The following is a 13096-nucleotide window of genomic DNA, read 5'->3' on the forward strand; positions in this document are numbered from 1 at the left end:
ATTTTTAAACTTAAAAATTAGCAATTAAGCAAAATAATAGGCTATGTTATAAGGTCCTCAGGACAGGGGTTTTGTTTTCTCCACTCATGTTTTTTCTGTAAGTTAATTGAATAGTGCCTGGCACACAGAGGTACTCAATAAATATTACTGAGTGAATAAATGAATACAAAAATTTACATCACAAGTATAAATGGAAAACCAGCACTGTTTGCCGGAAATAGAAAGTTATCTCCTAAATAAATACAGTGAAAATAATATAATATTATTAAATGCTGTAGTTTCCTGAAGGCTCTGAACCTGAGACCCAATAACTCTGTATTTAAAAAGTAATACAAGTGTTAGAAGATATATAAAGAAAAGGATACCAGCAGCAGACTTTCTCCTTGATTTATTAATAATCAGAAGGATTCAAAGAGAATAGTTTTCTAAGCAAATCAATTTTATTTGAAGTTGTATCAGTATGCTTCCTAAAATCACACTAATGACCAAGGTAAGGTCCCATTCTTTGGGAAACATGATCTTATTCTAAAGGGACTGGTTGACAGCTCAGTCTCTCTCATTCTTCCTCATTCCTCCTTAAATATTGTCTCATCTGTAATCTCCGACTTCCTCTATAGATTCATTTTTTTTAAGTACAAAATGACTTGAGCCTGCCAAACCTGTATGAACTAACTTCCTGCAATCAAAAGTCCTAAATGACCATCCAAAAGATCATGATACCCTTCCACAGCATCCTCAGTTTCTTTTTCTGTAAAGGGAGGGTAAGCCTGAATAAAATTTTATGTTCTGGGAAACACTTATTAGCAATTGAAAGAGCAATAATTTAGGGATGGCGGAAAAATAAAGAAGAGTGAGTACAGAATGGCAGATTCATAAAAAATTGTTTGAAATGAAGAGCAAGCTATCAAAATTTATTTTCAAGAAAACATTAACAAAGTTAAGCTCTGTTCTACCTCTGGTATGATATTTCTTCACTAAATACTTTAACAGTAGATATGTATGAGGGACAGAATTATTTGAAACCAAAGTTATTCCTATTAAAAAAAAATAGTGATCTGAAGAGTAAGATCGATTTTGCCTTTATTCCAAAGAGCTGTGAGAAACACAATTCTAATGGAAAGACATTTAATTATATGAGCTTCACAATGACATTATCTTCAAATCAGGCTCACTCCCTAACATTTGGGGGATCTGGGTCAAAAGTACATTTTGAATTCAACATCCCATGTATTTAAATATTTTAAAGTTCTAAATAAAGCTAAACAATTTATTAAATATTTGAATTTTCCTACCTAAACACCTTCATAGTTAGGCACAATGGCTCATGCCTGTAATCCCTGCACTTTGGGAGGTTGAGGCAGGAGCAGTGCTCAAGCCCAGGAGTTTGCGACCAGCCTGGGGAACATAGTGAGACCCCATTTCTAAAAAAAAAAAAAAATTATTTTAAATTAGCCAGGTGTGGTGGCACATGCCTGCAATTCCAGCTCCTCGGAAAGCTGAGGCAGGAGAATAACTTGAGCCCAGGAGTTTAAGGTTGCAGTGAGCTATGATCACGCCACTGCACTCTAGCTTGGGCAACAGAGAGAGCCTGTGTCTCAAAACAAAACAAAACCTTATAACAACCTGAAAGATCAGGTTTGAATTTAGATTTCTCAGACTCTTCAGAGTTCCACATCAAAAAATAGCAGGGAAAGAGGCAGGGGAGAGCTGGCTTCCAGTCCCCAGCTCAGGGCCACCAATCCTTGGGAGGATAGAAGTGGGGAAGAAGCCATGGAAGTTGCTTGGGCCCTGTGAGCGGGGAACTCCTCTGTCCTGGTTACTCCAAATGTGGTCCGGTGAGGGTACGCAGACTCTGAGTGGGTACATCCCCTTAGCAACACAGACATCTCACCCCATGGGGAGGGAGAGGGCCCGAAGGAGGCCAGAGTGGAGGCCTCAAAAGTTTGGGGCTCAGGGCCAGGGAACTTTGTCACCCTGGTCTAATGGTAATACTGCTTCAGGTACTTCTTGGTGATCAGTCATCAGGTGAGGGGATAGAGAGTAAAGCTTTCATTCTTCCAAGTCCTTTGGAATATTACTCCGAAACAGAGATTTTTATTGTGATATTAATTGACAAATGGAGACAAATCAAAAGATGTTAATGATTTGTCTTTTGGCATCATGCAACATTGGGATTTTCTGAAGTTCAAGATCACATATAAAATAAGGTGGAGTTGGTTAATTTTTATTATGATTTTGTGTAGTTTTTGCATAGTGTGTGATTCAAAAGGTAATCTCCAGGGAGGAGGAATGAGGGTAGAAAGAATGGAAAGGGAGATTTTACCCTTCAGTTAATACCATTCTGAACTGAGGGATTTTTTTATCATGTAGACAAATCAGATTTATATTAACACAACAAAAAATTAAAGATTTTAAAGTAGTCCATTATGCAAATATAGAAGTTTGATTGCTGAATTTAACTACTGGGCATAGGTCTTTTGGTCCCCAGATGAAACATTGCCAGCACAACATATTAGGTAATGTGATAAATACAGAAACGCTATTTTTTCTTAATGGCAACATTCACATTTGAAGCAAGCTGTCAGTAGCAAACAGCTTTGCTTGAGTTGCCTGGTTTAGCAGATGTCTTTGTTAGGAATGTGACAATTATCACCATTATTTATTTCGCTGAATATCAAGTGATACAGAGGAAAGCCAAGTCCTCATCAATAGTGCACATGGTTAATTACATCATGCTATCTTCTCACATGCCTTACTCTTTGTTATTTGCTTTTGAAATTATGAAAAGATATATCTGACTCTGACTCAAAAAGTGAATGCAGTTCAAAGTTAATATTAACCGTAACACAAAACTATGTGGACTACACGGGAAAAAGCAAACTATTTTTTCCAGTGACTTTACTTGCTGTATAATAATATTAGGCAACATTTACCAAGCGCTGACTCTGTACCAGTTAATGAGTAAACATTTTACATACATTATCTCTATCGATTATAATCAGAAGCTTCCCTGATATTTGCATATATTCTTTCACTTGCACTGTATCTTCCTTTTAACGTATTATTTGTTATATTAGCCAATGGCTTGTTTTGATATGATGAATATCATGAATTTTTGGCCACTGAATATTTCCTGTTATAGAAGTTCTATTATGAGTGAAACATTTACCTTACTATAAATATCAAATTACTGAGGGGAAAAAAATAAAACTCTTGCTCCTTAAAATAAGTTAAATTTGATCCTTAATTCTATAAATTAAATCAAGGCAATGCTTGATATAGAATTTAACAATTTAATAAACAAAAAGCACCTTATAATAGGAGTCTTGTGCATTCATTGAGTTGGATACAAAAATGAATTAGGCTCTGTTCCTCTCTTCCAAGAGTGCATGCTCTAATGGAGAAGAGGAACAAACATTTGAGTGCCAAGATAGATTGTGGTTAAGTTCTGTGTTCCAGATATCAGCCAAGTATTTGATAATGTGGGGAGGCTCTTGTTTCTGACTTTGGTGATGAGGAGAGAGCATTTTGAAAGAGAATGATTTGAACTGAACTTTGAAGGTCCCTGATCACACTCTGGGGGCCCCACTCTGGCCTACCTTGGACCTTCCTTGTAAAAGCCGATCTGGGGGGAAGGTCATCAGACAGAGACAATAGTCTAAGAAAAGGCAACTGAACACAGGGTCTGCTGGGGGAACTTGTTACAGACCAGGCTGCCAGAATGGAGTGGGAAATAAGACTAGGGAGATAGATTCGGACTGATTCATGGAGGGCTTTGACTATAAAGGACAAGGGTAGAGAATGAAAGTCTTTGAGCTGGAAGTGTAACATTCAAAGAAAGCACTTAACATGTGAACAGCATAGTTAATTTGCTTTTATTTTACTAATTGGAGGAAAGACAAACTGAAAGCAGAGAGACCATTTAGAAGGCTATTGCAATAGTCTAAGCAAGAGTTAACGAGTTTCTGAAGAAGAGTAGTGAACTGAGGAGATCGATTTGAAAGATAATGGTGGAAGGAGATGGCCACTGGATTGATTAGCCAAGATCAAAAGCACAGGAGTTAAAAATGATGAGTTAAATTTAGTCCAGAGCTTGAAGTTTCTGCAATACATCAGCATGGGATCCTCAGCATTTAGTTAGGAATAAGGGTCTTGTTAAGGGAAGACAGACAAGGGCTGAGGTACGGAGCTGGGAGTCATTCTTACAAAAGTGAGAGGTAGATTGAGCCCTAAGATAGGATGAGATTGCCAAGGGATTGTTGGGAAGTAAAACAGAGAGGCCTGAACACTGAATCTTCAGAAATCTTATATTATATAGTTAATAGGCTTGTTTTAAAGCAGGGCAGAGGAGTCCTGGAAGGAAACTAAACAGAAGCAGTCCACAAAGCAGGAGCAGAGCCAAAACAATGTACCATGGACTCCAGGGGAGATGAGAGCTCTAGCGAGGAAGGGGTGGTCAATGTCAAATTCTGCTGAAAACAGAATCTGAGCAGAAGGTATAAGAAGTTTTTGACTTTAGGATGTTCATAGGCTGACGGTGCTGAGAGTCAAGTGGGAGAAGGAACCAAGATGAATGAAGTTTGTGGGTGAAGAAGGATAGAAACAGAAATATTATGTATGGAGATCAGAGTCAAGGGAGAGTCTCCTTAGGGCAGGAGAAAAAAGATGTGCAGGTACCAGGGAGGGACTGGATGGGAAGAAGGCCCAGAAAGTATAAGGGGAGTAGATGATTGACAGAACAAATTCAAGAAGGACACAGGAAGGGAAAAGAGCATGGCAACACTGGCTTTAGAAGGGAGTCAGCAAAATAATTCTTCAGACACCAGACGGAAGATAAAGTGAATGAGTGATGAAAGCCTTGCATGTCAGATGACCTCCAGCTTCTCATAAAATACATGGCAATAGAGGGTGGAGATAGATATAGAAATTTAATGAGAGTGCAGAGGCTTGAAATAACAGGTATGGCTATTTTAAGACGGAATCAATGAGAGGTGAGAAAAGGAATGCCGAGTGTTGTTGAGTTCCCAGACAAATTGGATAGAATATATTTGAGAGCATCCAATCAGCCTGGTTATGCTCCATTCTCCAGAAATGTTCAGCTGCCAAGAAAAGGGAAAAGAAGATACAGATGGCCACCTTAACTGGGACTGGAAATTGGCAGAACAGGTGACAGAATGGTGAGATGAGTCACTGGGATCCAGGCGAGAGCACAGAGGGAAAAATTGTCCCTGGGATGCATAAGGTGCCTTATGATGATGTCCCCATGAGGCCAACAAGCCTGGTGGATGGGGAAAGAGCAAAGTGACTGGATCAAAATGTGTGAAGAGTGGGCTAGAAGGAGTGAGGTTATAGGAGAGAGAGAAGGTGGTGGTCAGAGGAAACTTTTCAAGTTTGAGTCTCTGATGTGGAAAAGTTGTGGGTGATGGTGAAAACTAAGGTGTGGCTGCCTATACTGTGGAGGATCTGAGGCAGAAGGAGGTGGAAGTCACAAAGATCAAGTTAAGGAACTGACAGATCAGAGAGTTACAGAGATTATCAACAATAGATTTTGAATCCCAAAGAATACTCTAGTCACAGCTGAGATTTTTTAAAATGATAAAAGCCACATTAATATGGTATTAAAATAGGAGCATCCAGAAAAATATTTTGAAGGAGGACACTCAACCCTGTTCATTCAATAAATATACATTGAGTATTATGATGTACTTAATGTGAAACCACATTCAATAAGCATGATATGATGGATACTTCTTTAGATGATGGCTCAAGTAATATTAAGATTTTAGTTCCCAATGTCAGAGTACAACTTAGCACCTGATGAATGAACTTGCACTACAAGTAGAAAATACAAACTGGTTATTTGAAGAAGAAAAAAAGCAGGAAAGCTAAACCCAGTAATTATGAAACATCACCATATATTTAAATAAATGGTTGAAGCAAGTAAATGATAGTGATTTCCAAGAAATTACTTGTATTCATTGTGAAACTGCTAATCATTCCCTAATGTTTTGCCTTAAGAGTATAAACTTTCACACTTAGAGGCTCTTTCTATAAACAGTCTATGAACTCAGAAAACACAGCCTGTCTCACTGATCTGCTTCTGGGTTGTCATAAGACTAGCTTGGTGGTGGTACATCTGGAGTCATCAAATGCAGGAACCATGACAAACTGGGCTCACTGGTCCTTTGTACCCCAGATGGGGACACAGCCACAATTTTCTAGAGTTCTGAAAATAAATAAGTTGTTTTTTTAGAGACAAGTACAGTGACTCTATTATATACACTCATCGGGAGATTGTGCAGAGTTTAGGATGTTGTAATCATCTAACTCAAAGAGGAATTGTTAGCCAGATGTTGAAAAATATATGTAAATAGGCTCTGGGAGTACATGTTATCTCTGAATCTTCCCAAAGAATGTTGACTTAGTCCTAGAGCATTTATTTATAAATTCTTTTCAAACAATCTTTAAAGTAAACCGAGAAGCCCTATTTTGCATTACTTAGGTTAGTCCAATATAGACAAAATGTTGATAATTGTTGAAGCTGTGTGTTGGATATGAGGGTTTCTTTGACTCTTCTCCTTTTGTGTATGTTTAAAATTTTTCATAATAAAAAGTAAAAAAAAAAAAAAAAGAGGAGAGTCTCTTTACTGTGCTTGTATAACTGCAAGTAGTGAGACCCCTTTCTTGCTTTTCTCCTTCCTGTTGACACACACCGTAACCTGTGAGTAGTTGCTTACTCCAGTTCGCTTCTCTCTGGAACAAATTAGAACACACTGACACTACAGTATGGATGGCATAACATCATCGTTACTCCTCATATTCCTTCGTGCTTCATAAAACTCTTCATGTGCTGTCAATTCATTCACTCCCATGGAACCTCTGTATTCACAGGCTCCTCCTAAATAGTTGTCCTCCCAAAATCCAGCCTGAAAATGCAATAAGTGTTAATCATTTATGAACCATTCCTTACTGAACACCTGGTATGTGCCATTATTTTAAAATTATTTTATAAATTCCACGGCTAAATATCTTTGCAAGGAAAAAAAATAGCATCCAACAGAAAGCGTTTATTTGCACAATAAACATCTATTAAGCACCTATTATCTGCAAAGTGGACACCATGGCCTTGGTCACACAGCATGCTGGAAACTTCTACAGGGAAGCGAGAATAGTTGAAGATTAGACAGGTGGCCCTTCTAGTGAGGGAAGGGGAGCTTTTAAAAAATGCAGACCCCCCCCCAGGCCTTACCCATAGAGGGATTTAAGTTTGAGGTGGTCCCAGAAAGGGCTGAGAACCACTGGCCTAAGTCACTAAGTCTAAAGGGCCCAGCAGACTCTAGATCAGCTGAAGCTGGCACCGTGTTCCACTTGCAGTATAGTTGGCAGGTGTAAGCAGGCAGGATATTTGTGTGAAGCTGCATCCTGATGCCGGAAGGATTATGAAAACAGGGACCAAGCCTAGAGAAAAGAATCAGCAGGACTGGGGCAAGGGGCAGTACTCAGAGTTATTGGGGCTTAGATTTAAGTGTGGGCTTTGGTCCTGGTGGAGTACTGAGCAAGGACCCTGAAAAGATCAATTGTATATTTTGTCCTAGCCATGTAGCGGGCACTATGCAGGCATATAATCTCATTTGCTCTTCATGATAGCCCTGTGAGACAGGTTGATTTGCCCAATGTCAGATAGCCAGTAAGTGGCCGAGCCGTGATTTGAGCTTAACTCCATTCTATTTGCAAAGTCCCTGCTCTTCCTGTCCCTCTGTGGTGCCTACAAAGGCTTCTCGGGCTCACCCAGCGTGATAGCGAGGGAGACCATTTGAGCATAAGGGGCTCTGCTCACATGAGGTATCAATCAGGCAGCTGGCTATTTCCATACACCCCTCACTGGCGGAGAACATAAACTCCCAGTGACTCCTGACTGCCAGGGTTCTCATGATTTCCAGCATTATCACCCAGGCAACACAGGGAAACTGACAAATTTCTCTTTGTGCCTACATCCTCCTCAATTTTACCTGTTTCTTTCACGATTCCAGAGGAGGGGCCTACTATTCTCATGCTCTTCACCTCCATTGCCATCGAAGAGCACATGCCTAATGGCAGATGAGAGAGAGCACTCTGCTTTGGGGACCTACTGCTTTTGAACAAAGATCAGGTGCTTAGTGGAATGAAGGTGATATCAGGAGCTAGAGAAGGTTGGAGGATATGCTGAAATCCCTGAAATCACACTTGTAGATAGACTATAGCACATTCAAACTGCTCCCATTGGTATCTGAGGAGAAATGACAAGATTTCAGGAGACGGATGGTCAAGAGTTCTGCTGCTTCAGAGATTCTCTTGAAGTACTTTTCTTGCCACTGTACAAGCCTATTCATACAAAGTCTTCATTTTTCACAGGGAACAATAAGTATGTGTACTCTTCTCACAAAGACGGTCATCAGTGGCCATAATCCATCAAAGCCTCTTTCTTTTGACAGCTGAAGTTATAGACCCAGACGTTGCTTTATTAGTATTCCAAATACCAGCACTGCCCCACCCTGCAATAAACAGAGTAAACAAGAGTGGCTCTCCTGCGCCTCCCCACCCCACCACCATGATAGTTCAATGAGAGCTCAAGATCATGGGATTTTCTCCTACTTATCAATATGTCTTGTGAGTTCAAAATTGTTTTGGCAAATACTTCTGACTAGTGGCTACCAAATATATACTTAAGACTTAGAGGTGGTAGTTTATTTGCTGAGAGAATATAGTAATGACCTGTGAATAATATTCTAAGATAATGTCAAACTGGATGACAATTTTCTGTATCCTGTATACGTAACAGGAGAAAGTAATTTTATAAGGCAGCATGATAAAATGGACTTGGCTTTGTTGCTTATTAACTGTGCAACTTTTGCAAATTACTTGCCTTCTCTGAGCCTTGCTTTCTGCCATGATAAAACAAAAATAGTAATACTTGCCTTGAAAAGTTTTGTGGGGATAAGGTATCATATATGTGAAGTGTCCAGCAATGCCTGGGACATAGGGGCTCAAAAATATTTGTCAAAGAAATAAGCAGTAAATGCTCAATAGAGGTAGCTTTGCTTATTTGTTATAGTGTTTGTCACACATTAGAGGCTTTAAACCTGTCCACCTCATGCTCCTTAGGAAATAATTTAACAATTCTTGGTTTCATTCTTAATTACAAAGGCAAACACGTCTGTTACAAAAATTCATATTACATAAATGGAAAAATGAATAGTGAAAGGCCCCATTCCAAAGCTCTTACCCTAGAGGTAACCATTCTTAACAGTTTAATATATATCCTTTCAGATCTTTATCTAGCCATATACAAATATGTGATGTAATTTTTCAACATAAGTTTAGACTATATATAGTGTTTTGCAACTTTAGGTTTTGACTTATCACAGACATCTTTCCAGGCCTAGTATTCTGTTTGTATGGTTGGACCGTAATTTATGATGCAAATCTCCTATTAATGGACAATTAGGTTATTTACAATGTTTTACTGGTTCAATCAGTGCTACAATGAATATCCTTATGTAAATACCCTTTGAAATAGTACTAGTTATTTTTCTAGGATAAATTTTTAGAAGAAGAATTACCAAGTCAAAAGGTATATATATTAACCAGACTTTGCTAACTCACCAGGAGAATGTTATGGAATGAATTATGTCCCTCAAAAATTTATATGTTGGCTGGACATGGTGGTTTGCGCCTATAGTCCTAGTTACTCGGGAAGCTGAGGTGGGAGAATCACTTGAGCCCAGGGGCTCTAGAGGCTGCCTTGAGCTATATATATGTTGGAGCCCTAACCTCCAGTACCTCAGAATGGGACTGAATTTGGAGACAGGGCCTTTAAAAGAGTGGATAAGTTAAAACGAGGCCATTAGGGTGGCCCTAATCCAATCTGACTGGTGTCCTAATAAGAGAAAATTTAGACACACAAAGGGAAACCAAAGACGTACACACACAGAGGAAAAATCTCCTGAGGACACAGGGAGAAGGCAGTAGTCTGCCAACAAAGGAGAGAAGCCTTGGGACAAACCAAATTTGCCATCACCTTGTTCTTGGATTTTTAGCCTCCAGAACTGTGAGAAAATAAATTTCTGTTGTTTAAGTCCCGCAGTCTATGGTATTTTGTTACAGCAGCCTGAGCAGACTAATAGAGAAGTCATTCCCTTCTGCTCCCTGTGGTGTGAGCGAGCTGCTCTGGTCACTTGCTCCCTCCACTCGTGACCTCTCTGTCCCTTCCTTCATTGCCCTTACCCTCCTTGCTTGTTCCAGTTTATTTAACAAGATGTTTATTGTGAAACGTGGGGAATTCCAAGGATCTTTGGAGGTTTACGAACAATTTGTTTTTTGATGTACTTCATTTTGACATGGCATTAAGATTACAGGAAGAAGTTATTAAGGTATTTTCCCTTTAAGTTATCCCCACTTTTCATTACATAAACTACAAAACAATGAGAAGAAAATCTTTCCCACATAATTTTTGCCACACTTCTTCCTTTAATTAATGGGAATATATAGCTCACATGTGGTAGATCATTTTTAGTACATTGGTCTTTACAATAAGGTAATTAAATCACTTTAGATAGACCTAGTGGCTAGGTAAAGTTAACGCACAGTTTAAAACTGAGTTTGAACACATTTCCTCTCCCTGACCACCCATCTCTAAATCCTTGTTTCTTCTTTGAGAAAGAGGTAGAAAGGAAATTTGAAATTACTTGAAGATCTACATTCTGCTCTGCAGCCATCCTCTGTCACCTTCACATATTTGACATTCTTTAGATACCCTGATGAAGTGAGTCACCCAGAATGACACAGCCACAGTAGCTAGAATAAGTGGGCTCAAGGTCTAATATTTCTTTCTTCCTTCAGCAATTATTTCATATGTAAAGTGAAAGATGTTTTTGCTGGAGATTGTTGCATCTTGGTGACAAAACCAGAGGAAGAGGGAGAGCATTGATTGAAAAGAGGGTTCTACTTTTGTAATCTTTTCCATCTCTTCTCTCTTTTCAGAGTTCACGTTGGTTGCACCATAGGTCTGGGAAGGCTTGTGCTTACTTTTCCCTAACAGTTTAATACGTATCTTGGGAAGTAAGCATCAGCCTGCCTCTTATCTAGAACTGATCAAGGGGGAGAGGGGCTAGAAGCAGCTGGGCTGAAACAAGAGAAGTAAAGGTGGACTTGTTCTCTTTGCCCACCCTTGCCAATGGCAGAGTAGACTGAGCCTTTCATTTGACTCTCATGGAGATGCCAAAAAACAGTAGTCTCTGCCATTTGAAATCTAGGGGAAAATTGTGTGGGAAATGTTGGGTTTTTTTTTTCCTGATATTTTTCTCAATGTGGTTTTTTGTGTGTGTAATGGAATTTGGGGATAAATTAAGGAGCAAATATAAATATAATGATCTCTCTCTATTTGCAATACTCAAGTTCTACTTTTTTTGTGCCTTTTCGGTGTTACTTTTTCTACTCTATTTAGTTTCTTAAGCTACACATGAATCCCCCAAATAAATGCAATTATTTCCAGTGAATATTTGAGTGCCTACTATGTGCAAGGCCTTATGCTAGGTTCTGCATGAGATGTGCAAGGCATTATGCTAAGTCCTGCATTAGATAGCTAAGATTTAGTCTGCCTCAGGGTCTGCAGTCTCATGGCAAAAGTAACTCATGGTCAAGTTTGCTCCTAGATTTTCAAAAACCAGCTGGATTTTGCAAGAGAAAACATTTTAACTGTCTAGTGCTCATTGACAGCATCCAATGTCACTGACATGTAGCTCAAAGCAAAAATGTATTTTAAAATAATGGACAATTAAATGAACACTTTTATCAGAAACAGGATTTCAAAAGAGTTTGCTCACTTGTGTGGCATAAGTCGTGAAAGGGAAAGGGAGTTATGCTCATGCCATATGTGAACTAAAGAGCTACGAGGCAATATCATATCATCTGCAATACAGCTGCTTCATTTAAATTCAAATCCTAACATTTAGAGTTTTAATAGTCGGTATTGTGGGCTGTACACATGACAAAAAAAATCATAATTGGGAAGTTCTTGAATTTGGTAGGTAGCAGATTAGAATTACAAGGTCTCTTCCAACTCTAAGATATGAGATTCTGTTAGGACATAAATGTAGCCTTTTGGAATAAGAACTTCAGGGGGAAGTATCTACAGTTCAACACTAGCGTTTAATGCTGTATTGCTACCATTTTGGATGACAAAGATGACCATTATTTTGGTTTCATAAAATCTGTTTATGTTTATAGTGGTTAGTTGGCAAGATGTTATCATTTACTGCCAAATTTCTGAGAGCAAATAAAAGAAAAAAGAATAATCAACCAAAAACCATAAATAAATCATAATGATGATTCCATCCATGGAAGGGATTACATCATAGATAACAATCACAAACACCATCATTTGCTCTTTTATTTTTTATCTGATGCTTAAGTACCTCCCTAAAATAGGATCCAATCAATATCAAATGATTAGAGATACAGTACAGGAAAGAGTCTGAGTTGCTGGGAGCCTCACAAAGGAGGGGAGTAATGACACACTATTTTAACTATTACTAAGCATTTGTCCTCCTCCAGTCAGTCTCCATGGTAATCTACTGTAACTGCTTCACTTAAAGCAAGCACATCAGTCTCAACACAGGCATTTGCTTCCTCTCCAAATTTCCTGTTTTCCTGGATATGAGGTCCCTGAGGTGCACCTTCAGGAAACAGTCACTCATCAGAGGTCTGCCAGAAAGACAACTTGGAGAGGGCAGGTTCCTACCACTTGTGAAAATGACAGCCTTTTTCTAACTTTACACGTTGCATCTACATAAACTTAAGTTCAATTCAATTCACTTTCAGGAGCCTCTTATATCGCAGGAGGCACTCAATCATTGCCAAAGTCAATATATTAAGTCTGGTTGTTGAAGCAGCTGGTTTCCCACAGAACCATGAGTCCCTATTTCCTATTTCAGTTAGTTTATGGCTCAGTGGTAGGAAACGCCAAAGGGAGTTGGCAACAATGGCTTTTTCCACTTCTAATAGATTTTCTTTTATGTCTTTTGGATTTTCCTCCAGTATTGTGTTCAGTGGTATTTCT

This window comes from Lemur catta, chromosome 11, assembly GCF_020740605.2.
Source record: "Lemur catta isolate mLemCat1 chromosome 11, mLemCat1.pri, whole genome shotgun sequence".
In the NCBI taxonomy this organism is placed as follows: domain Eukaryota; kingdom Metazoa; phylum Chordata; class Mammalia; order Primates; family Lemuridae; genus Lemur; species Lemur catta.